The sequence below is a fragment of the Chrysemys picta genome, chromosome 2 (genome assembly GCF_011386835.1).
Source record: "Chrysemys picta bellii isolate R12L10 chromosome 2, ASM1138683v2, whole genome shotgun sequence".
In the NCBI taxonomy this organism is placed as follows: Eukaryota; Metazoa; Chordata; order Testudines; family Emydidae; genus Chrysemys; species Chrysemys picta.
Window position 1 is genome coordinate 200012132 of NC_088792.1, and position 27579 is coordinate 200039710.

The 27579-nt window shown below is 42.5% G+C and overlaps 1 long non-coding RNA gene across 2 annotated transcripts in view; it reads right to left on the minus strand.

Annotated features, from left to right (window-relative positions):
• Window positions 1-17139, minus strand: part of LOC135981678 (uncharacterized) — a 37862-nt gene extending 20723 nt beyond the window's left edge. The window contains exons 1-3 of one of the 2 annotated variants that reach the window (XR_010598816.1): window positions 16689-17139; window positions 16384-16520; window positions 3290-3559 (exon numbers count right to left, since the gene is read on the minus strand). This is a non-coding gene — a long non-coding RNA (uncharacterized LOC135981678). The remainder of the gene's footprint in view (window positions 1-3289; window positions 3560-16383; window positions 16521-16688) is intronic. The other variant, XR_010598817.1, reaches the window with a different exon arrangement.
• Between the last annotated feature and the right edge of the window lie 10440 nt (window positions 17140-27579).

The window sequence follows — 27579 nt, forward strand, 5'->3', positions numbered from 1 at the left end:
GTGAATAAACATAGGTGGTGGTCATCCAGGAAGGATGTGTCTGATCTAAGAGGTGAAGTGTTGCCGTCACTCATAATAAAACTGTGGGTCTCACTAGGCCTAGATGTGATGCTTCTTAGTCCCTTGCACTTTGCCTCACTCTGTTGTTATGACCGTGCCTTTCTCTGCTCCCTCCTCCTACCTGCACCACACCATTACATGATGTATCATCAGTTAATAGCTTTCAGTAATTAGTCTGAGTAACTGGTATCGATAGGACTCTTTTCATGCCATCAGCTGCATTCCTGCTGTGAGATTATCTTAAAGAAGTTGGCATTTCAGTGACAGGCACTTATGTTTTCCTTCTATAGATCATCCCTTCAGAATGTCTCCTGGCACAAAGATTAATTTCAGCCTGACTTTAAGAACTCTATTTTTCCAAGTCCCTAGATGGCTAGACAAGAATGTTATTATTTATGTCTTAAATGTTTATGGGTACGCTACAACAGATAAAATACACAAAATAAGGACATGGAATGAAATGAAGATCTTGCAGTTGAGAGGCAAATAGGTATAGTACAGATAACAGACAAGTAGTGGCATGTGATTATTGATCCTAGTAAGCAGCATGGAAGTGTGGGATGATTTTTAGAAGTGACTTTTATGGAGGAGTGTGAGATCACTTGGTGAGGATACATCTTTAGAGGATTGGCCTTAGAGATTGATTTCTTAGAGAAACTGTAAAGAACTGGCAGTATTTAGCAAGTGTACGTACACTCAGTGATACTGGAAAAAGATATATCCATAATATCCATTTAAGAGATGGGCACTGGCATCAGAAATGGGATGAGGAGATGAATGAAATACAAAAGTAATGAGTAAATATTCTCATCAGAACTGCAATCTCAAAATAAGTATTTACTGATCAGAGTTGGGCGAATAATAACTTGTTGGTTGGAAGATTTCAGTATTCAAATTTCCACTCAAAAATGTAATCTGCCTCAGAAAATCTAGATGAAAACAACTTATTTTCATTTTTGTCAGTTTTCCACAGGAAAAATAAACATTTTTACAACTATCTCTACCCAAAAGGGGAATACTGTAGGTCTGTTTTGGAGCTCTTAGCATCAATGATGTCTTACAGAAGCAAGTTTCACAGACTAAGCATTGTGTAAAATTTTTCTTCCTTTCTATTTGTTTTTAAACTTGTTACCTGTCAGTTATATTTGATATTGCCTTGTTTCTTATATTACGGCTGGGAAAATATGGTGGACTACATTACTTGCTTCATCTATACCATTTGTCCTTCAATAGACAGCAATCATGCTCCACGTTGTTTGCCCTTAAAGACTATAGTTAACGTAGAGCCAGCATTGTGTGTGAGCAGTGCAAACTATTCCTTACAACATGAATTACCTTGCACTTGTTAACATATTAATTCATCTGCCGCCATGCTGCCTAGCCTTATTAGTTCCCTCAGTCTTCTCTGGTCTTGACTAACCTAAATACTTCTATATCACTTAAGTCTTGCTAACTAACTGGTCATTTCTTTCCTGGATAGTTACTAAATGTTCAATATCAGCCCTAGTATGGATCCTTGGGGTACCACTTTGTTAACTCTTTGTCAGAATGAAACGGTCTTTGATTGCCACAGCTGTCAATTGGCTCAGTTCCCAGCACAAGCCAGAACATGCTCTCAGGGCTACGCTAATGGTTTGAAGGGGCAATTGTGCTGATTGGGGGAATCACCAGAGCGCAGCAGTAGTCTGGCTATACCCCTTCTCTGTGGGCACGCTTTGTACTCCAAATGCTGCCATAGAGCTAGTGGGAGTAGATTTATGCCACATGGGGTTCTTCTTTTCCACCTACTGTCTGTTTAGGACGGCTTCACAGCCACTCTGCACTGCTGGAGCATAGCCCCAAGATACGGCCCAATGTGTTTGGTGTCTTATTCTGATAATTGTGTCAATCAACTACCGCCTATAGATTGGTTAATTTTAAATAGCTGCAGTTCCTCTTTTCTGCCCCCAATAATATTAACAAGCCTGTAGGTTGAATCTGGCTGAGTATAGTACAGGGGTAGGCAACCTATGGAACGCGTGCCGAAGGCGGCACGTGAGCTGATTTTCAGTGGCACTCACGTTGCCTGGGTCCTGGCTACCGGTCCGGGGGGCTCTGCATTTTAATTTAATTTTAAATGAAGCTTCTTAAACATTTTAAAAACCTTATTTTCTTTACATACAACAATAGTTTAGTTATATATTATAGACTTTTATAGAAAGAGACCTTCTAAAAATGTTAAAATGTATTACTGGCACGTGAAACCTTAAATTAGAGTGAATAAATGAAGACTTGGCATACCACTTCTGAAAGGTTGCCAACCCCGGTATAGTATCTAGCGGTGAGGATGAGTTAATAAGGACCATAAACAAAACACACAAACAGTAAAAGTGTAGTTGCGTTCAGTGGTATTTTAATTTAATTATAGGGATTCAGGAAATGGATATAAGGGGCAAAATGAACAGAGCTAGTCAGAGCACTAAAGGCCTAATCCATAGCCCATTAAAGTCACTGGGAGTCTTTCTAATGACTTAAATTGATCTTTCAGATAAGGCTCTCAAGTTAGTGACAGAAGCTGCAAATATGCCATTACTGTCTTTACAAAATATTTGAGCCCAGTTTTGTGTATCCCAGGGTATAGAGCTCTGTTCACTTCTGAAGGTGTGACTGTTACCACTATTGAAATGATGGAAAGGAGTAGACCTCTTCATTTACCATAATTATTGCTACACTCCAGAAAAATGTAGAGTGATGGGGTAGAATAGCAGAGCCGATTGGGGGAAGTGTCTCTTCCAGCAACAATTTTTAAAACAATTTTTTTTTTCAGATTTGAGGCAAAAAATTTCTATTTTTGGCTGTCAGAGCCTACAATTGTTAGTCTTTAGACAAAACTCTGAAAATATTTGTTAAATAGACACTTCCTACAGGAACTTAGCTGCTTTTTAAAAAAAACAGAATTTTTGATTCAACCATTTTGAATGAAAAAACTTTAAGCAGCTCTAAACAAGTAGGAGGCAAACACCAGCTGTGAAGTGTCCAACTCACTTATCCTGCACTCTCTTATCAGTGTAGCCCTGGGATCATCACTACACAGGGTGTATTAAAAAATATTCTCTCCAGAGCTGAAGTAAGCCAGTTTGACAAAGCTACTGAAAGTCTCAACATAATTCTTTTCACTTATTTTTGCTTCAAAATACACATACACCTCTACCCCGATATAACGCTGTCCTCAGGAGCCAAAAAATCTTACCGCATTATAGGTGAAACTGCGTTATATCGAACTTGCTTTGATCCGCCTGAGTGCGCAGCCCCGCCCCACCGGAGCACTGCTTTACCGCTTTATATCCGAATTCGTGTTATATTGGGTCGCGTTATATCGGGGTAGAGGTGTACTTCAAATAAGAAAATTGGTCTTGTGTTTGGGAGCTCGAATTTCTTTCTCCACGTTGGGTATCATGTGGTTTCTCTCTTCAGTCATTTTTGATGCACAGCATGAATTGCAGAAACCCACTCAGCCGTTCTGAAATGGAGCGTGAGAAGTTGGTGAGTCAATGAGAATTTAAAAGAAATAGAGTGCCTGAGCATGGCAGGGAAGTAAACAACACAGTGAAGTGAGACATGAAAGTCTTGCTACATCTGATGTGAAGTACATCAGGTTTTTTCAGTCCATAGTATCGAAATTCACATTTGAAAAACCACCATAAAACCAAGCTTCAGAAAGAAACAGTAGCTATTGTTTTGTGTCAGGAATCAAGGCCTGCAACAGAGCCAGGCCTCAGGTGACCTAATGAGAACAGCAGGCCTGTAGTAGGCTCCCTGAATCAGCTACATCACCTGACTGGTTGGCAGAGTCAGCAGACCATCTCTGAAACCCAGCAGCAGTTCAGGAGTTCCTCAAAGCATTCACCCATGGCTATAATAATCCCCTGTCCCTGCCTTGTTCCTAGCCCTGCTCATCCATTGCCTCTACACCCAGTTCTGACCCATGGCTTTGATTTCTGACGGCTGGTTCCTGTTCTAACCACTAGGTCTGACTACCCATGTCCCAGTCACTGATACTCTGACACAAATTAAAACTATTTTGAGTTAAGGTTGCCAGGCATCCGGTTTTCGAACGGAACACCTAGTCAAAAAGGGATCCTGGCAGTTCTGGTCGGCACAGTTGACCAGGCCGTTAAAAGTCCAGTTGGTGGTGCAGCGGGGGCCCAGGGCTAAGGCAGGCTCCCTGCCTGCCCTAGCTCTGCATGGTTCCTGGAAGCGGCCGCCAGGTCCCTGCAGCCCCTAGACACATGGACGAACAGGGAGGCTCAACCAATGGAAGCTGCAGGGATGGTTTCTGCAGGCTTGAGGACAGCGCGGGGAGCCTCCCTGGCCGCCTATGCATCTAGGGGCTGTAGGGACCTGGTAGAGGCTTCCTGGGAGCTGCGGTAAGCACCACCAGGATCCTGCATCCCAACCCCTGCCCCATCCTGGAGTCCCCTCTCAAACCCAAACTACCTTCCAGAGCCCGCACCCCCCAACACCCTGCCCTAGCCCCCTCTTGCACCCAAACGCCTTATCCCGTCGGTCTGCAGGTTTCTCTGAGTAGTTCCTGCAACAGTTGAGGAAGCTCCTAAGAGGACGGTGATATGGAAGGTGAGCGATCAGCTGTTGTAACCTGCACAGGTTGTGCCATGTTTGTCTTTCTTCCGCAGGACAGAAGCGACTTTGTCTGTACAAAGTGCAAGCTGGTCTCCATATTGGAGGAGAAGGTTCGAGGGCTGGAGAAACAAGTATCGACTCTGCGTTGCATAAGGGAAAATGAAGATTTCCTGGACAGACGTCAGGAGATGCTTCTACGGCCACAATGTTCTGAAGATTCAGAGCAGGCGCAGCAGGGACAGAAGGATTGTGAGGAGGTTTGGCAGCATGTGACCTCCAGAAGAAGAAAGAGGAGCGTCCATGCACCAGCAATGGAGATACAGGTGAGCAATCGTTTCCATGTTCTCTCTACAGGCGCTAATGCGGAGAGTGGACTAGATGGCCCATCTGAGGGAAGGGAGCAGAAGGAGACTCCACCGATTGGAAGGCAAAAGATGCACTGTCCTAGGGATGGGGGTTCCACGACCACCACTCCCAAGAGGAGGAGGAGGGTGGTGGTGGTCGGGGACTCCCTCCTCAGGGGGACTGAGTCATCTATCTGCCGCCCTGACCGGGAAAACCGAGAGGTCTGCTGCTTGCCAGGAGCTAGGATACACGATGTGACGGAGAGACTGCCGAGACTCATCAAGCCCTCGGATTGCTACCCCTTCCTGCTTCTCCACGTGGGCACCAATGATACTGCCAAGAATGACCTTGAGCGGATCACTGCAGACTACGTGGCTCTGGGAAGAAGGATAAAGGAGTTTGAGGCGCAAGTGGTGTTCTCGTCCATCCTCCCTGTGCAAGGAAAAGGCCGGGCTAGAGACCGTCGAATCGTGGAAGTCAACGAATGGCTACGCAGGTGGTGTCGGAGAGAAGGCTTTGGATTCTTCGACCATGGGATGGTGTTCCAAGAAGAAGGAGTGCTAGGCAGAGACGGGCTCCACCTAACGAAGAGAGGGAAGAGCATCTTTGCCAGCAGGCTGGCTAACCTAGTGAGGAGGGCTTTAAACTAGGTTCACCGGGGGAAGGAGACCAAAGCCCTGAGGTAAGTGGGGAAATGGGATCCTGGGAGGAAGCACAAGCAGGAGAGCGCAAGAGGGGAGGACTCCTGTCTCATGCTGAGAAAGAGGGACGATCGATGAGTTATCTTAAGTGCCTATACACAAATGCAAGAAGCCTGGGAAACAAGCAGGGAGAACTGGAAGTCCTGGCACAGTCAGGGAACTATGATGTGATTGGAATAACAGAGACTTGGTGGGATAACTCACATGACTGGAGTACTGTCATGGATGGATATAAACTGTTCAGGAAGGACAGGCAGGGCAGAAAAGGTGGGGGAGTTGCGTTGTATGTAAGAGAGGAGTATGACTGCTCAGAGCTCCGGTATGATACTGCAGAAAAACCTGAGAGTCTCTGGATAAAGTTGAGAAGTGGGAGCAACAAGGGTGATGTCGTGGTTGGAGTCTGCCTTAGACCACCAGACCAGGGGGATGAGGTGGACGAGGCTTTCTTCTGGCAACTAGCAGAAGTTGCTAGATCGCAGGCCCTGGTTCTCATGGGAGACTTTAATCACCCTGATATCTGCTGGGAGAGCAATACAGCAGTGCACAGGCAATCCAGGAAATTTTTGGAAAGTGTAGGGGACAATTTCCTGGTGCAAGTGCTGGAGGAACCAACTAGGGGCAAAGCTTTTCTTGACCTGCTGCTCACAAACAGGGAAGAACTAGTAGGGGAAGCAAAAGTGGATGGGAACCTGGGAGGCAGTGACCATGAGATGGTCGAGTTCAGGATCCTGACACAAGGAAGAAAGGAGAGCAGCAGAATACGGACCCTGGACTTCAGAAAAGCAGACTTTGACTCCCTCAGGGAACAGATGGGCAGGATCCCCTGGGAGAATAACATGAAGGGCAAAGGGGTCCAGGAGAGCTGGCTGTATTTTAAAGAATCCTTATTGAGGTTGCAGGAACAAACCATCCCGATGTGTAGAAAGAATAGTAAATATGGCAGGCGACCAGCTTGGCTAAACAGTGAAATCCTTGCTGATCTTAAACGCAAAAAAGAGGCTTATAAGAAGTGGAAGATTGGACAAATGACCAGGGAGGAGTATAAAAGTATTGCTCAGGCGTGCAGGAGTGAAATCAGGAAGGCCAAATCACACTTGGAGTTGCAGTTAGCAAGAGATGTTAAGAGTAACAAGAAGGGTTTCTTCAGGTATGTTAGCAACAAGAAGAAAATCAAGGAAAGTGTGGGCCCCTTACTGAATGAGGGAGGCAACCTAGTGACCGAGGATGTGGAAAAAGCTAATGTACTCAATGATTTTTTTGCCTCTGTCTTCACGCACAAGGTCAGCTCCCAGATTGCTGCACTGGGCAGTACAGCATGGGGAGAAGGTGACCAACCCTCTGTGGAGAAAGAAGTGGTTCGGGACTATTTAGAAAAACTGGACGTGCACAAGTCCATGGGGCCGGATGCGCTGCATCCGAGGGTGCTAAAGGAGTTGGCGGGTGAGATTGCAGAGCCATTAGCCATTATTTTTGAAAACTCATGGCGATCGGGGGAGGTCCCAGATGATTGGAAAAAGGCTAATGTAGTGCCCATCTTTAAAAAAGGGAAGAAGGAGGATCCGGGGAACTACAGGCCAGTCAGCCTCACCTCAGTCCCTGGAAAAATCATGGAGCAGGTCCTCAAGGAATCAATTATGAAACGTTTAGAGGAGAGGAAAGTGATCAGGAACAGTCAGCATGGATTCACGAAGGGGAAGTCGTGCCTGACTAACCTAATTGCCTTCTATGATGAGATAACTGGCTCTGTGGATGAGGGGAAAGCAGTGGATGTGTTATTTCTTGACTTTAGCAAAGCTTTTGATACTGTCTCCCACAGTATTCTTGCCACCAAGTTAAAGAAGTATGGGCTGGATGAATGGACTGTAAGGTGGATAGAAAGCTGGCTAGATCGTCGGGCTCAACGGGTAGTGATCAATGGCTCCATGTCTAGTTGGCAGCCGGTTTCAAGTGGAGTGCCCCAAGGGTCGGTCCTGGGGCCGGTTTTGTTTAATATCTTTATTAATGATCTGGAGGATGGTGTGGACTGCACTCTCAGCAAGTTTGCAGATGACACTAAACTAGGAGGCGTGGTAGATACACTAGAGGGTAGGGATCGGATACAGAGGGACCTAGACAAATTAGAGGATTGGGCAGAAAAAAACCTGATGAGGTTCAACAAGAACAAGTGCAGAGTCCTGCACTTAGGACGGAAGAATCCCATGCACTGCTACAGACTAGGGACCGAATGGCTAGGTAGCAGTTCTGCTGAAAAGGACCTAGGGGTCACAGTGGACGAGAAGCTGGATATGAGTCAACAGTGTGCTCTTGTTGCCAAGAAGGCTAACGGCATTTTGGGCTGTATAAGTAGGGGCATTGCCAGCAGATCGAGGAACGTGATCGTTCCCCTTTATTCGATATTGGTGAGGCCTCATCTGGAATACTGTGTCAGTTTTGGGCCCCACACTACAAGAAGGATGTGGAAAAATTGGAAAGAGTCCAGCGGAGGGCAACAAAAATGATTAGGGGTCTGGAGCACATGACTTATGAGGAGAGGCTGAGAGAACTGGGATTGTTTAGTCTCCAGAAGAGAAGAATGAGGGGGGATTTGATAGCAGCCTTCAACTACCTGAAGGGGGGTTCCAAAGAGGATGGAGCTCGGCTGTTCTCAGTGGTGGCAGATGACAGAACAAGGAGCAATGGTCTCAAGTTGCAGTGGGGGAGGTCCAGGTTGGATATCAGGAAAAACTATTTCACTAGGAGGGTGGTGAAACACTGGAATGCGTTACCTAGGGAGGTGGTGGAGTCTCCTTCCTTGGAGGTTTTTAAGGCCCGGCTTGACAAAGCCCTGGCTGGGATGATTTAGCTGGGAATTGGTCCTGCTTTGAGCAGGGGGTTGGACTAGATGACCTCTTGAGGTCCCTTCCAACTCTGATATTCTATGATTCTATGATCCCCAGCCCCACCCCAGAGCCTGCACCATCTTCCACTCTCTGAACTCCTCAGCCCCAGCCTGGAGCCCCCTCCTGCACCCCAAACCCCTCATCCCCAGAGCCTGCACCCCCAGCTGGAGTCCTGACCACCCCTGCACCCCAACCCACTGTCCCAGTCTGGATCCCTCTCCCGCATCCTGAACCCCTCATTTCTGGCCCCACCGGGAGCCCGCACCCCCACCCCAGAGCCCATATCCCCCACTCTCCAACCCCCTGCCCCAGCCCAGAGCCCTCTCCTGCACCCCAAACTGCTCATCCCCAGCCCAGAGCCCACAACCCCAGTCAGCGCCTTCACCCGCCTCCCACACCCCAACCTCCTGCCCCAACCTGGTGAAAGTGAGTGAGGGTAGGGGAGAGCAAGTGACAGAGGGAGGAGGGGTGGAGCGAGCAAGGACAGGGCCTTGGAGCAGGGGCGGGGCAATGGTGTTTGCTTTTTTGTGCGATTAGAAAGTTGGCAACCCTATTGTGAGTGCATATAAAAAGTCCTATAAAACCCCCTCTTGTTAATTACACATTCTCCCAGGCTGTTAAACTCATGACAATGTAGCTTCAACACATAAGCTTAACTACTATACATTTTCAAAGCTGTCCATCACCTGACCCCCTAATTTTGTGCCTGCAATCATTTTTACCTACAAACAATAGATTCAGGAATGCAAATGACCCAGACTACACATACATGCACATGCAACACTGGTTTTGTTTGATTGGTTGGTTTTGGTTTTTTCAGGAGCATCAAAATTACAACCACCAATTCCAGGGCTGTTTTTTGAAAAGTTCCTCATAACATGCAAGTTATAGGCTTCTGGCAAAAAGGGTCACTATGATCATCTAGTCTTGCCTCCTGTCTAACAGGTTTAAAAAATGGTATCTTCAGCAGAAAGGAGAAGGTTTTAAAGATAAGTCTGATCTTTTTACATTGCTACATCTTGATTTTTATGAAGTGTCTCATCCTCCTTCCTCCAAGAAATGCAGTTCATTTGGTATACATTATAGTATCTGAATATATGGAATTGTCCTTTATTATAAAAGAAATGAAAGACAAAAAATGTAAACTATGATGAAAGCAACTAAAAGTCAGTGTTTGCCTAGTCACAGTACTTGACTCTGCTGTGGTATTACAGTATATTATATGTAATATACTATGCTTACAACAGATGTAAACAGTAAGTTCTTTGGAGCAGGGACCATCTCTTACTACATATTCTTACAGAGCCTAGCACAATGGCGCCCTGATCTCAGTTAAGGTCTCTGCGTATACCATAATACAAATCAATAGAATAGGATTGCAAACATCATGATAAAATCACTTCTAGCACTATGGGAAATGATTGTTTATATATAATTTTTAGTGGCAACCATGGTTTGGGCCCTGTTGTACTTCCACTGAAGTCAAAGGGAGAGCTCTTATTGATTTGTGATGTAGAACCTAGTCATGTTTCTGCTCAACTGCTGCTTGTATTTATTTTATAAGATCTTATTTTTCAGAATTTTCCATGAGTTATCAAGTTATTTAACAGCAGACTAGAGACTTAATATAAAATGTCTTTATAAGCCTCTTGTAGCAATTGTTTTAACAATTAAATTCTAATAATTATGGCTGGTAGGCAAGTCACTCAGAGTTGATGGCTCACATCATCCATCACCATGCACCCCCTCACACAAAAGGGATGCTCTAATACCAAAATGAAGGTGAGAGTGAAGGATATAATCAAAATAGAGATTGAAATACAATCTGGCATTCACAATTTGACCCATACATCCCTCAATCTCCCGTACATACATGATGAAAAAAGCAGAAGCTAGTGGTGACAAATCATACTTGGTAGCAAAGAGATATATGTATGAAACACTATTAAAATGTTCTGTGGGGCACACTTTCAATCCTCAATAAGTCAGGAAGAAAAGATGGTAGGCTGGCTTCTCTGCAGGGAAAGATTCGAGCTAGTGTGTCATGTTTGAGGAGTACAACCTTAACTCTGAATGTCCTAGGTTTGTAGCATTTGACGGATGTGTTTTCAATTCTAACATTCTCAGAAAGGTACTATGCACTCAATCCACTGATGTGCTTGAAACAGTAACTTCACCATAACAAAGAGTTTTGTGTGAGGAATATATATCATGGTCCTCTGTGGGATAGAGTATGTTGGAGCTGCTTAATTATTTATCTCACTGTAATTAAGTATCTTACTAGCTAGTAGTTGGACAAAATGAGGATATAAGCCTTATCACTAGCTGAAAGAGGTGTCATTTAAGTCAAGTGGTATGAGTTAGTGCACCTGGAATAGAAAATCCCGTTTCATTTCCAGATCCAGGGTATCTCATACCTGGTATGTGATCATAACAATTCATTGGATACAAGACCCAAATGACATATACAGAAATGTCTATTGGGAAGAAAGAAGAAAAATGGAAAATAATTTAAAAAACACCAAGGTCAGAAAGAAAAGCATCCGAGCCACTTTCAGAAAAATAAGCACAATGTGACTTCCTAAAAATCATCATTCAGGATATAAACAATTATTTAATTACAATGGCAGATGTTTCATTGCATCTATACTTTTAAATAGCTCCCTTAAAATTCGTCTAGCGAGCAACTTTTAAAGATCATTTCCTCCCTCTTGATTATAAATGGTATTCATGACTATTATATCTGTACTTCTTGAGCCAAGCCACTTGAAAAAGCAAAGATGCAGTTTTGAAAACAAAATAAAAGAATGAATGGACTAGGAAATGAATGGAAAAGGACATAAATAGAAGAGAAAAATAAATCTGAGTGAAATGTATGCTGTGGCATACATGACACACATTGTGTGCCACCCCTGCTAAAAAAAGCTTGCAGTTAGAAGGGCTGATACCTATCAATGAATCTAAGGAGAATTTCTCTTACCTTACATTCTTGTATGTGATTTAGGCAGCAGACCATAATGAGCCAATTTGTGTAACGCAAGCACAACTTGGCCCTGTAGTTGGATTACACACACACCAAAGAGAGATACATGGGTTTGATTGAGTTTGTACCTTTAAGTGGTCAATTGTGAATCTGAATGATTTTGTGTGTGTGAACTAGAATGTAAGATTCTGGGGAAAAGAACTCTCATATTGTATATCTGTAAAACACAAATTATTGTCTACTTTCAATATATAAACATAGACTAAGCCTGGGGTCGGCAACGTTTGGCACGCGGCTCGCCAGGGTAAGCACCCGAGTGGGCCAGGCCAGTTTATTTACCTGCTGACGCAGCAGGTTCGACCGATCGCGGCCCCCACTGGCCGCGGTTCACCATCCCAGGCCAATGGGGGCGGCGGGAAGCTGCGGCCAGCACACCCCTCAGCCCGCGCCACTTCCTCCCGCCCCCATTGGCCCGGGACGGCGAACTGCGGTGAGTGGGGGCCGCGATCAACCGAACCTGCCGCATCAGCAGATAAATAAACTGGCGCGGCCCGCTAGGGTGCTTACCCTGGCGAGCCGTGTGCCGAACATTGCTGACCCCTGGAATAAGCCTTTAGAACAATTGATATTAGACTAAGGAAATTAGGTCACAGTTTTGGAAAGAATTTAAGCACATACATAAAATTAAGCACATGATAACGTCCTAAAGACATTTCTGACTTCATTCATTCAATGGCACTTTAGCACATGCTTAAGAGCTTTGCCTTAAAGGTGGATTGCTGTTTCAGGGCCTCAATGCCTAACCTCTAAAGCTGAAAGGAAGACAGACTTTGTAATATAGTGAAGATCCAATATTTTTGACTATCTTTAAACTATTGGTGGTGACCTACTTACAAATTATTGAATTGTAAGGGCCAGATTTTTAGTCAGGTCTCTATCCAACCTCCTTTTGTGTTTGGTCATCTAGTCCAACCCCCTGCTCAAAGTAGGACCAATCCCCAAACAGATTTTTGCCCTAGATCCCTAAATGGCCCTCTCAAGGATTGAACTCATAACCGTGGGTTTAGCAGGCCAATGTGCAAACCACTGAGCTATCTCCTCTTCTCCCCACTCCCACTCCCACTCCCACTCCCACTCCCTTTCCATGTGTCTGCTTTTCCTCCCCAAGTTCAGGTTGTCCATCGGTTATAATCACCACAAAGATCAGCCTAATAACCAGGCTACATCCACAGCATTTCAATGTAATTCCTGTCATTCTAAAGCCAGCAAAAGATAATATGCTTACGCTTCAAATCTGTGTTTTGCTTCATCTTTGGCCAGCAGTCCTGAGAGGGAAGCAGCACATCAATGATACTAAATCTCCTCTAAGGCTATTTTTCAAATTGGAACCATGGTCAGAAACCTGATGGTTTACAGAGGCCTTTCTGATTGATGTAGTGTTGGCCTATCAATAATTCAGTCCCTGTTCCTAAGGTCAGGCTAACAGAAAAATAAAGGCCTGTCACTGCTTTCACCTAAGACTCTTTCTGGCTTTCACTGACTTGATTAGAAATGCAAGTTGTGGGCAATAAGGACAGACAGGGAATATCGCCCAGCACAGTAGACTATAGCAATCACAGGACAATAAACATTTTGACCAGGTCTGTGGCAAGATTTTTCTTTTTTTCAAATGATTGCTGCATTAGAGGGCAAAAATTTTGTCCTTGAAAAACTGAACACACAGATCCACGTTTTGTCTCAGTTAGTATTCATTCTGCTATCCACACATATTTACAATATAAAAATGAATTAATCACCCAGAATATGCTCTAATTTCTTTCACTTGGTAGAAAACTGCAATTATTGGAAAAAAGCTAATTTGTATCATAGTAACAACTTCAGATTGACAGATCTGGGGGATGTTCCATCTCTGTAGCTGTCTCTTGCTAAAGGCAATGGCCCTGTGTTTCTTTGAATAGAATGGGGTGGTATGACAGTAGTCCATTACTAGGAATCAAGTGGCCTAGGGCATTGATAGGTTAAGGCTGAATGGATAATTGGTATTCACTTCCTTTAAATGAAGGCAGAGGGAAGGTAGAAACTAACAGCAGTGTTTGCTGTACAGGGTCAGCTTTCCCTTTCCTCAGAGCTAATAAATCTTGGGGGAATTATACTGATGGTTGAGCCTTCCTGAATTTGAGGAAAAGTTCAGAGCTGCAGTGTTTTCTGCTAGATGAGAGGATACATTTTGAGTCAGATGGCTATTGATTGGTCAGACTACTAGAGGTGGGGTTAAATTCATATAAAGCCTACTCCAGATTTAACAGTGTCAATCTAGCCTGGAAGACTGGCACAGGCTTAAAAGATTTTCTGCAGCTCTGAAGACTTTGACCTGAAATGTCATGAGACTCCATGGGAATATTGGTAACTTTAAATTACTTCAGTTACTATGGGACTTAACATTAAAAAAATTTCCCTATATTTTAAGACCCTTAAATGCAGCTGGGTAAAAATGTTCAAACAACTTTTTTCTGTAAAAAATACAGCTTTAATTTCAGTGACAGTTTACAAATTTGTGGTAATTTCACTGAATTATCTTGGTTGAACAAAACATTCAGAAAATAATGAAACCCTTTTTAAAAAAGTTGAAATAAAATGTTTTGATATTTCAGTTCAATATAACTGTTCCAAAATTTCCTTTAACTTTATTTTTAAATCCAAAAACACTAAAATGCTCATTTATCCCAAAATGATTTTTGTCCCCTTAGGAATTGCCAGTAAACTAGAAAAAATTATTATTCACACAGTTCTACTCCTGAATCTTTTTCTGCTTCTTTTCCATTCACAGTGTTTAGGTCTACAGCCCACACTTTACAGGCATTAGATTGCTGTGACACATAATCCATCTCTCCCCCCCTCAAACTACAGCTGGATATCTTGTGTCTGTAGTTACTGTGGTACTTCAATCTAAGGGATCACCACAAGCACAGGGAAGCACGCAGATCTGCTTTAGGAAACTGCAGCATAGGATTATCCTCAAATGTGTGGTGCTAATAGTATGTACTCAAATAAAATCTAAAAGGAGGAAATGATTGCAGTATGGGAAAGTCAAGACAGGATACAGCCAGGAAAAAACAATACCGAGTATTGCTCCTATAAAATTTACCTTCCTAAAAGTCCCAAAGCCTCAAACTCTTAGGACCCTTCTCACAAATTTTGTAAATAGGTTAGAAATTAAGGCCTCAGTCCACCAAAGTGGTGATGCGTGGGCAGACTCCTGACCCAATGAGCTCAATGTAATTCTGCAAAGATGCAGAAGCCGCCCCGCTCTGCCCCTTGCTCATCCAATTGCAGGATGGGGACCTTCGCACTCGAAATAAGGGGCCTGGAACACCAAATACAATTTGTCTGACTAGACATAATGGTGCCATATATAAATAACTGCTTGTAAGGCAGTGTTGAAAGTGATTGTCAAAGTTGTTGCTAGCCTGAGGCAAAATAAACTAATGAGCAAAATGAGGGCTTGTCAGCCTTTCAGTCCTGATTCTTCACCTGACCTTACTGGGATTTAGGTGGTGTTGGCTTCATTTAAAGACAGCAGAACTCACTCCAAGGATGAAGGGAGGATAACCAAAAATGATTCTTGGAGTCCTAAATGCTGTACATAACTCCACACAGATGGTGAACTCAGTAGATAGAGTTTTAAGAATTTCCATTTGATTAGGATCATCCTTGAAAGGAAATACCCCGTTTTATTTCTTCTAATGTCTTGGCTCTTCTGGAAATACTTTGGGTGCTATTCAATATAGTAGAAGAACATAGGAAGAAATCTTGGCACAGATATTTTCAGATACTATGGTGATGGGGTCATTTAAGTATCTAGACAGATAACCAATGTGAAAAGACTGGAGAATATCTGCAGTAGGTCATACCAGGGAAAACAGCACCTATGGATATATGGGCCCTCAGAAGCCTGATACTGCCCTCCCCAGAATAACCTCACTGTCCTGTGGAAGTAAGGGTCATGGTAAGCAATTATCTAGGACACTTTATTGTTTCAAGGCAGAATGGGACATGAGGTTGAAGTGCTACCGGAAGATTTGAGACCAATTATATTGAACCAATGAGTTTATCTATTCTGATAATTAAGGTTGTGGCCCGCTCTAAAAGAATTTCCAGGGAAAGCTGCAGGTAGCTAACTTCCCCTTGAAAGCCCTCTGATCAAGAATGGACAGTCAAGCAGTAAATCTTCAAAAACAAAAAGTAATATTTATTTAGAAGTGATGGTTACAATAAAAGAGTAGAGATAGATCATAGAATATTAGGGTTGGAAGAGACCTCAGGAGGTCATCTAGTCCAATCCCCTGCTCAAAGCAGGACCAACACCAACTAAATCATCCCAGCCAAGGCTTTGTCAAGCCAGACCTTAAATACTTCTAAGGATGGAGATTCCACCACTTTCCTAGGTAACCCATTCCAGTGTTTCACTACCCTCTTAGTGAAATAAAATAGATAAAATAGGGTTACAGATAAAAAGGAAATGAAATGATGCAGCAAATAAAAACGCAACACTACAATAACAATTTCAATTACTCTATGGCATATAACAATATAACAGTAGAATCTTAATACTCTATAACTTATGACAATAACAATATATTAAACACTCAATATTAAATACTTAAAACTAAGCATCTAGTAAGTGCTGGCCTGGTGGTTACTAAATGGGTAGGAGAAGATCTCACTCAGACCTCAGGCATTCAGCTTTCGAAACACATATGCTATTGGATGTGAAATAGACGAAAATTGAACTTACAGAAGCTTCTTAAAAATCCCTCTGAACTGTCATACAAAGTCCTTCTGCTCTGTCTCAATTACGGATCATTGGTAAATTTAGGGAGTGCAGGTTCTCTGGTGAGTTCACTGCAAGCAGCTGCTGAGGTAAATGCTGCTCTGTGGTGACAGAGACAGAAACCCATTAGTGGCTGCTGTGGTGGCTGCTGCAGTGACCTCCTGCTGGCTGGGTAGCAGAAGCGGCTATTGCCCGGGGCAACCTTGGAACCCTGGGTGGGCTGCTGCTACTGTTGCTATAGTAAAAGTGCTGTTAACTGGGCTACTCACAAGAGTCGTTGCAGTGGAGACCATAGAATTCTGTGGTGCTGCTGCTGTAGCTGCTTGGGAAAGATGCTAGCGAGCGTGGCTTCCGGTGCTGTTGTAGCTGCTTTACTAGGATGGAACGGCCGTTAGCTACTTACGGAAGCCATTGCTATGGCTTGTGGTCCTGCTGCCATAGTAGCTGCTTTGTGAGCGATGGCCGCTAGTGAGTGTTGTCTGATGCTAGTAGGCGTTGTTTCAGAACTCCGTAGCCGTTGCCTTTGCTGCAATGCAATAGCTATTAGTTAAGCAGTTTCTCACCTACCGAGGTTCTGCTGGTGTTATGGCCATAGCTCCTTGAGCACCTTCCTCCTTCCAGGTGTCCTGCAGCACTCTATTCTCCTTCAGGTCCCTGTTCCCTACAAGGTTTTAACCTGCTGGCTGTCGCCTTTATATATGATTTGCAGCTTGTTAGCTACAATTTATTATCGTTATTCAGCCAATCAGCTTTTATGGATTTGCGTATGATAATTTACATCACATGTTCCGACATGTGAGACCCATGTTCAGCCAATCAGTGTCCAGGAATTAGCATATGTTAATTATATGCTAATTGTGCCACATGTACAGGAAGTGATGTAATCCTATCTCCTGATTGTATCATCCCTATCTCCTATGTATTCCTATGGGATCTCTCAGATGACCTTTGGATGAACCCTAGCTATGTCCTGTTTGAAAGTCCCATGTAATCCTATGGGCTACAATGTATCACTATGGAATTTTGCTGAGTCATTCCCCACAGGAAGTGGAATTTACCATTGTGTCACAGGAAGTGAAGTTATTACATCATATGCAATGGACCTCTCTATGCCCTAGAAATGGGATTTCCCACTACATTCCATCACCCTGTAGCCGCCATTACTAGATTTTCTAATTTAAAATCTCCTTAATTTTTATTTAATTAAAGATTTATTCTTAAAACTAAGTACTATTCTAAGCATTCCAAAGGGTCCACTCATTTTATGTCTGATTAAGCCAATTATAATTTTTCTGAATTTTAAACCCTTTCCTGAGGTTTTTCTGCAAATCTCCAATTTAAAGTGTTGTAAGGCATTTTGGGCAACTGAGGCAAAATGTCTGGTCTCAACAGGAAAAATAAAGTGTGGCCTTGATGTCCCTTCTTTTACACTATGAGAGTGCAGACTTGTCAGCTACCTTTCTTCTGCATCTCTCAGAACACTGTCCCTTATTCTCTGTAGCAAACTCACAAGTCACTCTTGGAGCATTTCACTTCTCTGCAGCTAGGGATGCCTTTAGGACCTAATATACTTTTTTGACCCCCTTTTAGGAATGGCCCCTTTGGTAGCTGCTGCCTATTGCTCAGTTTAGTAAGTGCACTACAAAACCTACACAGCCAATGCAACCTGCTGAGGCCTTTTAACGCAATTTATGTTATAAATCATTGAAGACATCGTTTTGAGAGAACGACTTGTTGTCCCAGATTGCAATTTAATTACTACCTCACATTCAGAGGTAATGAGGTATACAGTAAGATCAAAATGAGCAGTTTATTGATGACAGGAAAAGCCCAAAATGGAATTTAAAGTTTAACTATTCACTCAGAGACATGAATTGTATTATCACAATTATCCATATAATTAGAGAGCACTTATTCCATTTCAGCATAACCTGCATGGCCAGGCTGGAGAAAGGTTACAGTAGATATAGCATGACAAAGCTAGAGAAAAGGTCTGAGGAAAAGGAAAGTGTGAAATTCAAGAGCTGAGGGGTGCTCAGCAGTGATCTTTAGGTATGGGAAAATGTGTTACTGTGCATGTAAGTTTTGAGAACAGAAAAGTAGCAAATAAGAGGCATAGGGGAGGGTAATGTTGCAAACTTTTTTTTTCAGAATTCTTTTCCCCTTTTTTTCCTCAAAATTAACTTCAGTGGGGCTCTGTGCAGTTCTTCTGCATGCAACAAACATCCTTGCCCTGCCCGTTCTCCAAGGTCCTGTCCCTGCTCACTCCAGCCTCCCTCCACCACTCGCTCTTCCCCACCCTCACTCACTTTCACCAGGCTAGTACTGGGGGTTGGGATGTGGGAGGGGTTTAGGTAGGGCTCCAGCTGGGGGTGCAGGCTCTGGGGTGTGGGCCCCGGGGTGGGGCCAGAAATGAGGAGTTCAGGGTGTGGGAGGGGGCTCTGGACTGAGGCCGGGGGTTGGGGTATGGGAAGGGGTGAGGGCTCTGGCTGGGGGTGTGGGCTGTGAGGTGGGCTAGGGATGAGGGGTTTGGAGTGCAGGAGGGGGCTCAGGGCTGGTGCAGGTGGTTGAGATATGGGAGAGAGTTTGGGTGCAGGAGGGGGTTCTGACCTGGGGCAGGGGGGTTGGCTCTGGCCGGGCGGCACTTACCTCAGATGGTTCCTGGAAGCGGCCAGGCAGAGGTGCAGCAGGGGGCTTTGCGTGCTGCCCATGCCCACAGGCACCACCTCTGCAGCTCCCATTGGCCATGGTTCCTGGTCAATGGGAGCTGTGGAACTGGCACTTGGGATGGGGGCAGCCGGCCGCTGCCGAGAGGAGCGAGGGTAGGCAGGGAGCCTGCCTTAGCCCCTCTGTGCCATTGACCTGATCTTGTCAAATCTTTTTTTTAAACTGTCCCTTTATTTATTTAGTAGTTTACATTTAACAGAATAGTGTTGTTTTGTTTTGTGTCTGCTGCTGCCTGATTGCATACTTCCGGTTTCAAATGAGGCATGTGGTTGACCAGTCAGTTCGTAGCTCTGGTATTCATAATTCTGAGGTTCTACTGTAGTTGCTTTTCTGTTGAAATCCTCTTTGGCTTCTTTATTAGCAATATAGTCAGACTTCTCTGGCTGTGTGATAAGCACCTCAACTTAAGTAACATTTCCACATTTTCCAAAAAAGCTACTGAATACAAAAGACCATGAATAAATATGTCAACTGATTCATTACCTTCACTGGTATCACTTTCTTTCTTCAAAAGACTGTAATATTAGAATAGTTTCCTTCATCAGCCAATTGGAACCATCAATTTATTTTCCACCCAAGTCTTACAAGTGGAGCATTCATGCCGAGGTACTTTCTATAGCTTATAATTGTAAAGCATGGGACAATTAGATGCTCCAAATCTAGCTATACATTATACCTGCTGGACAGTTACGCTAGGATTATAAGTAATTCATTTAAATAAGAATATTGTAAGTTTTTGAAAAGATGCTTAAGGTTTGATACACAGTTGGTATAATTTCTATATATTTAAAGCACTAGAATTTGAGGGAATGCACTTTCTGTAGAACTGGTAATACTAAATAGACAGATTGTGCTTAAAACAATGTGGCTTTCTTATTTGTTGTTTTCCAAAAGAAAATCGCCTTTTTTTTTTGTCCTTGTAAATATTTTCTTTAGGAAAAAGAACAAAGTGTATTTAAACCTTTTCTCTTCTACAGCCACAAATTCAAAAACTTTACTTAGCAAGTGTAGAATGTAAATTCTTGATTTACTTTAAAACAAAACCCTAAGTCAAAAGTCTTCTGATTTCTGGTGTTCATCTGTGCATGTACGGCAACATTATATTCAGTAATCTGAGACTTCTAATTCTTTACAGGCCTGATCTAACATTACTTGAAATCAGTGGAAAGGTTCTCATTGACTTAGTGGGTATTGGATGAGGCCCTGTATTTATTTTAATACTTCAACAGCCTTATTATGTGGGGTCCTTTTGTTAGATAGCTCACAGGCACCAATGATTTCTCTTCCATGAAAGCCTTCCTAATGAGGCTCTCATTATTATTTCTTCTACAAGAATACAAGCAGATGTGGTCAAAAGTCTTGATCGCTGCACTGGAGGGCCATCACACCTGTAATTCTCTCCTGATTACTTCCATTGACTGATATTGGGCGCATCACACAACCCCTTTGCTTCAGTTTTTCCATCAGTAGTGTGGGGATAAAAATGAATTATACATGTTGCTTTTCATCAATAGCTCTCAAAGCACTTTAAGTTTATTTTAAAATATTTGAAATACTGTTCATTTTGAATATTTCCTGTTCTGAAGCTGTAAGGCTGAATTCTGTCCTCAGCTTGTTGCACCTGTCCAGAAAGAGACTTTGTCCTTTAATTCTCTTAGTTGCCTTTTTTTTTTAATATTTTCAGGTAGGCTGTTAATCTGCCATCATGACAATGTGGGTATTTTTTCCCCCTCTGATTTCTTAGCCACATTTTCACTGGAGACTGACTGAAGGTTCAAAACAGCAGATTCTTTTAATCTATCAGGTGCCATCGCATAACAGGTGGTGAAAGCAACTAAAATACACTCATTAACATGAAAAACAGTACATGGCAAGTGACCTGAATTCAATAATCAATTATTTGGGAATGTAACCAATAAGTCAGTCACAGGAGACTGCTGTAAATTCTGGGTCTAATTTTGATCAGCTACTCCAGTTTAAGCTAGAAGTACTGCTGACTTTTCAAGGTAGTTCAGATTTACTCCAGTATAAGAAAATAGAATGTCTCCATGCACATAAGCTGTAGCTACCTCCAGAAAAAGTCAACTTTTCTTATCCTTTCTCCTTTTTTAGATTTTTTTTTTATTCTCCAGTGCGCCAGTCCTCATCTTGTCCCATAGAAGCATTGCAGAACAACTTAAAACTGGCCAAAGATTGGGTTGCAAAATTCCCCCTATGTAAAAGATATCCCAGCTCTGGTGGAGCATCCAAACAACAGAGTCTAACCTAAACCTGATCTTGTCAGGATATTTGGTCTATCTTTATTTAAAACATATTTCTACCTTTATTTAAAACACCTTTCCATTATGTGTGTAAAGCCAAGCATAAACAGTATGTAATCATTTATTATTCATTTAACATTACTACGGTAGCTATATTTTCCAAGAGGTGCTCCTTTTGAAAAATTTACCTAATAGAAAATAAGCATTATTGGCTGGCCACTACTTTGGGATTAAATCCCACCACAACTAAAGAAAAAGACATTGTATCCTCATATCCTGGCCAAAATTTCTTCAATCATAAACCAAGCTCTAATCTCCTAGTTCCTATGTGCATTGGGGTCAGGGCCAGACCTTGATCAAAAGGCACCATGGGAAAGCCAGCATTTGCCTACTTTTCTACTTAAGCAAAAACTTGCATCATTCTAATAGTACACATCAGTTTTTAGAGTCCTGAGCATCTGCTTAAGATCAGCCCTATTTATTGCTGTGTGAATAATGTCTGTGGTATTTCCCTACAAAATCATTGCACTACCCAAAAGCTAAATTGAGATCTGTGGGATCCTTAGAACCTGAAAAACACATTAAAATTCTCAATTTGATTTCATTACATAGTTCATTCATGACAAATAAATTGCAGATGTTCACTAAAAATTATAGTAAATTTAACCTAGTGAATTTGCAAATTCAGTCAGCGATTTACTAGAGGGGATTACAGTAATAAATTTGCTTCAGGAAAATGTTGACAATTACTCTACAATATAAAGATGTAACTCTCTGAAGCTAGATATGGGTGTCACACAAATTCAGCCTTTCAGACCTAAATATCCCAAAGAGCATAGTCCTGAAATAAAACCAGTGGGGTAAATCATAATTCTAACAGCACCCAGAGCATAGTCCTCAGCAGCTCCATGACAGGACTGAGCTCCATCAGTGTGGACACTCACATAGATTCTGTACTGCATAAAACTTAGTGTAGACACCCATCCTAATTGCCAGTCTGTGACTTCACCGAGCTTTAGGACTGTGAAATATGGCAATTGGTGTTATGCAATGCCTGGTGTTGTCTGAATATAGGAGGAGGGCTGCAGAGTATTCTCTGGCTTCCTAAGACCTGAAGAGACTGAATGGATTTATGCATCCCAAAACAGTTTGACATTGTCCTGGCTGACTACTCTAAAATGGAGCCAGCAGCCAAGGAGCACAGCCAGGCATGATTTGTCCTGATATGGGGTGTAGTTGTCCCCTCCTCTTTCCAATGATCAACAAGTAATAAAAGAGCCTTCTAACAGTTAAGATAAGGCCCCACCCCAAGCTTTACCTTTCCCACAGTGGGAGCTGTGAAGGGCTATTTCAGACTGCTCCTGTAATCTCCCAGTGGGAGACAAGAGGGGGGAGAAGATTTTGCAAGTGTTGCTCAGAGCGGGCAACCCCCATCCTCCATTCCACAAGCTACACCGCACCAGCTCCATATCATCAGAGTAGGTGTGTCTCCATTTCTCCTTCCCTGTTTTCTGGATCTGATTTTGTCCTTTGTATCAGTTGACCAAGGATGCAGTTTGCACATGTGGCCATACCAAAATAGCATGCCCTGTATGTAAACTAGGGCCAGGATCTAGTTCAACTGAAACACTTATTTTTTTCCCCCGTTTGTACATTTTTGTTACTGGTTTGGGTTTGTTTTTTATATATGCTGCAAACCTCATTTTAGCACCTTGTTTGAATGCAAATCGTTACACAAATAATTTGTAATGAAGCAGCGTCTCTGTCAGTATAATGCATAAATTTGACAGTAAGAGGGCTTTTTGACAGACACAGGTTAAAAGTAGAGCAATCATTGCATTTTAACAACACCTTTTCTATGGCAAAAATCATCATGATGCTATTTCAGTTTTACTGTGAATGTGATCTCTTGGATTTGTGTACAGGATGTTCACATTACCAACCATCTGGATAGGTTCATGGAGGATAGGTCCATCAATGGCTATTAGCCAAGATGGGCAGGATGCAACCCCATGCTCTGGGTGTCCTTAAGTCTCTGACTACCAGACTCTGGCACTGGATGACAGAGGCTGGATCACTTGATAATTGCCCTCTTCTGTTCATTCCTTTGAAGCATCTGGCACTGGCCACCGTTGAAAGATAGGATACTGGGCTAGATGGACCATTGGTCTGACTCCGTATGGCCGTTCTTATGTTCAGCCAACAATTTCTTTCATCTGTGCATCAAAGAGCTATAAGCCAGTTCTATGCAGAAGGCCCTTGGTGAGCTCATGCTGAGAAAATGTCCATCAGAACCTCAAAATAAAAGTTTGCCATTGATGAGACATAATCTCTGTAAATATAGGGTTATTCCAGAGATGACAAAAATGGCTATTTATATTAGTTTCACTCAATATTTTTCCTATGGAACATAGTGCCAATTTCAAATGTTTTGTATTTAACCTATTTGCACCAAATTAAGAACTTGTCCCACACATGTCTTCTGGAACTCAAATATTCTGGATACACCCTATTTATGAAAAATGGAGTGGTGGCAGCACGCTACATTTGATATCATTACCTGTTTTAGAGTTACAGACAATTCAGAAGGACCTGACCGAGAATGGATTTAATGCACTAATTGATAAATCACAGAACGGTGTGATGATGACATATACTCATGCTGCCACTAGGAACACATCTTTGGAGTTTCTAAAAATTATAATTAACTTTCTACCACAAAAAGTACTGCAACCCACTTATAGTACTGACGGATAAAGATGAATTGATGACTGAACTAAAAACTGATAGTTGCCCCGTTTCTAGTCATCGCAACCAAATTTCATTTTCTATGTGCAGACCCAACAGGTAATATAGATCCTTGGTGCTTTTAAAAAGTAATTTTCCTGACACTGAAAATAATTATGAACAAAACTGAGTGGGAAGAAATATGTAAATGTGAGTAAGTGATTCCCTGTTACTAGATACCCCCAAACCCTCACAATTCTGCAATCACTAAAAAGGTTTGTATGTTTGTATGTATTCTGGTTAAGAGGAGAGATGGAAGAAGTAATGTGGATAAATTTGATATCAATAGATATAATTGGTTGTTAGGAAATGCAGATAGCTGATAATGTAACAGTACATCTATGACCAGTAGAGTTAAGGACACAGAGGAATTCTTTATCTATATAGGAAACAAGCAAAAATTTAGCAATATGTAGGTCAGATACTAGACAAGAATGGTAAGCAGTGATGGAGAAAAGGCAAAAATATTAAATTAATATTTCTATTCTATATTTGGAAATAAGCAGGACAATGTATTTAAATCTGACAGTAATAATGAAATGCTTTCTCTTCTATCAGTATCTAGGTGCAGAGCACCCACTAATTTTTTCTCGTGGGTGCTCCAGCCTCGGAGCACCCACAGAGTCGGCCTATGGACTAGGTATGTAAAAAGAGATACTATAGCTCAAGTAGAAATTATGGGTTTAAAATCTATGAAAGAAGAACTGAGATTTTCTTTACTTCTCATTAAACTCCAAATCCAAGAAAAAGGGTTTGATTTGCTTTGAATCTAGCATGTTAGCCATATTTTCTTAGGTTCTTAACTGGTTTGTTTTATGGGTTCCCCATCTTGTTTCCTGAGGGAAACATTCACATTATCGTTACTTGGACATAATGGCAGTCATTGAAGATATGTTCACACCTCTTCGTTCAAACACAAGCTCTTTTCCATGAGTAATTGGTGTCCTTGGAAGGATAGAATATTTCTAATTAAGACTTCTATAGAGTACCTGGAGGGATAATGATAGACATGAATGGGTCCCTCTGATCCAGAATGAGAGGACTTGACAAGAAAGGACTAATTCCAGAATTTTCCTGAGATGTTGCTGATGAAAAGTGGGGTTGAGGGGAGGGGGAGAGGAAATAAGCTATATACCAATGGTTCTCAACCTTTCCAGATTACTGTATCCCTTTCAGGAGGCTGGTTTGTCTTCAATACCAAGTTTCACTTCACTTAAAAACTACTAGCTCACAAACTCAGAAATAAAAATACAAAAAAGTGTCACAGCACACTATTACTGCAAAACTGCTTTCCTTTCTCACTTTTACCACCATATAATTATAAAATAAATCTCAACCCACCCCGGCTGAGAAACACTGATATAGTATATAGAGCTGTATAAACAAATGCTTGTCTGTATGAAATTTTAGCTTGTACTGACTTCGCTAGTACCTTTCATGTAGCCTGTTGTAAAACGAAGCAAATATCTAGATGAGTTGATGTACCCCCTGGAAGACCCCTACATGCCCCTAGAGGTACATGTACCTCTGGTTGAGATCCACTGCTATATATTTATTTTCCTGAAGTTTTGCCTCAACAGAAACAGAAATGGTCTCCTCACAATGCGAACAAATAATTTCAGTCCAAATTATTATCATGCAACATTTCCACAATGTAATGCAGTGACCCCCCCTAGCCCAGGGATCAGCAACCTCTGGAAAGCAGCCCATCAGGGAAATCTGCTGATAGGCCAGGCCGGTTTGTTTACCTGTAGCGTCCACAGGTTCTGCCAATCGCAGCTCCCACTGACTGCGGTTCGCCGTTCCAGGCCAATGGGGCCTGCGGGAAGTGGTGTGAGCCAAAGGATGTGCTGGCTGCCGCTTCCCACAGCCCCCATTGGCCTGGAACAGCGAACCGCAGCCAGTGGGAGCAGCAATCGGCCAAACCTGTGGACACTGAGTTCAACAGAGGTTGAACGGAGGTTAAAACTATTTTTTATGACTATGATATTGGTCCCAGCTAAGCCCTTCCAAACCATATTACCTCTATTTTGTTTTTTCACATGCACAAGTGTGCAAAGGACTCAGACATACCAAATCCCAAAGTACAGGAGAATTCAAAATGTGGTGGCATCAGGGTCTAGAACAGGAGTAGGCAACCTATGGCATTCATGCCAGAGGCAGCACGCGAGCTGATTTTCAGTGGCACTCACACTACCCAGGTCCTGGCCACCACTCCAGGGGACTCTGCATTTTAATTTAATTTTAAATGAAGCTTCTTAAACATTTTAAAAACCTTATTTACTTTACATACAACAATAGTTTAGTTGTATATTATAGACTTATAGAAAGAGACCTTCTAAAAACATTAAAATGTATTACTGGCACGTGAAACCTTAAATCAGAGTGAATAAATGAAGACTCGGCACACCACTTCTGAAAGGGTGCCGACCCCTGTTCTAGAAGTACAGACTAAGTGTAGCCTATAGGACTAACCTGCTTGAATATAGATATAGATAGATATATATATATATATATATATATATATATATATATATATATATATATATATATATATATATATATCTTTTCTTATAGTTTAAGTAATTGGTTTATTGTAATAGGTTTATAGATTTATATTAAAGTAAGTTTGGCTGTAATGGAAGAGGACCTACAGGCCATATCCTGTATGTTAAGCTAAGGCAAAGTTAGCATATCTATGTTAAGACCTTTTACTCAGAATGTAAAGTTGACCTATACCTTGTTACCTAAATAGATAAGTACCCTCGCCTATGTCTATGACCTTTTATCTAGACCAATAGCCAATGGACCCCCGACTTCCTCCTCGCCTCCCACTCGCCCGTGGTGCTGCTGTTTGGCAGCCCCGGAGGAGCCCGCCCTGCCATGTGTCTGTGTGGTGCAGTGGGGAAGCAGGAGCCCGGCCTGAGGCATCCCCTTGGCGGCAGCAGCAGCAGCCCCAAGAGAAACCGGGGAAGCAGCTTCATCAAGTCCAGCTGCAGAAGCTGCAGCACTCAGGTCTCCACCGTGGACAACAGCAGCAGGAGCTAGGACTCCCTGACTGTCTGGCCCCATTGGCCTGGCTGGAGCTGCCTCCACCCCCTCACCCCCCTGCAAAATATAGCAGTCAAACTACGTCTATGCTTACAGTCCGATAGGCAGAAACCAAAAAGATGGAATTAGTGGGAGGCCAAATGGGAAAAAAAATAAATTAGGACGAGGGTTTTGGTTTTGTTGCCCTTCTAAAATTAGTTTTGTTTGTTTTCCCTTTTGAGTAATGAGGAACCTGAATGCAAGGAGAATGGTACTTCATGAACTAGCTTGAGGAAGGGACCTTATTAACAGTGTACAACAAAGTGGTACAGGTTTCTTGGCAGCCAGTATTCCA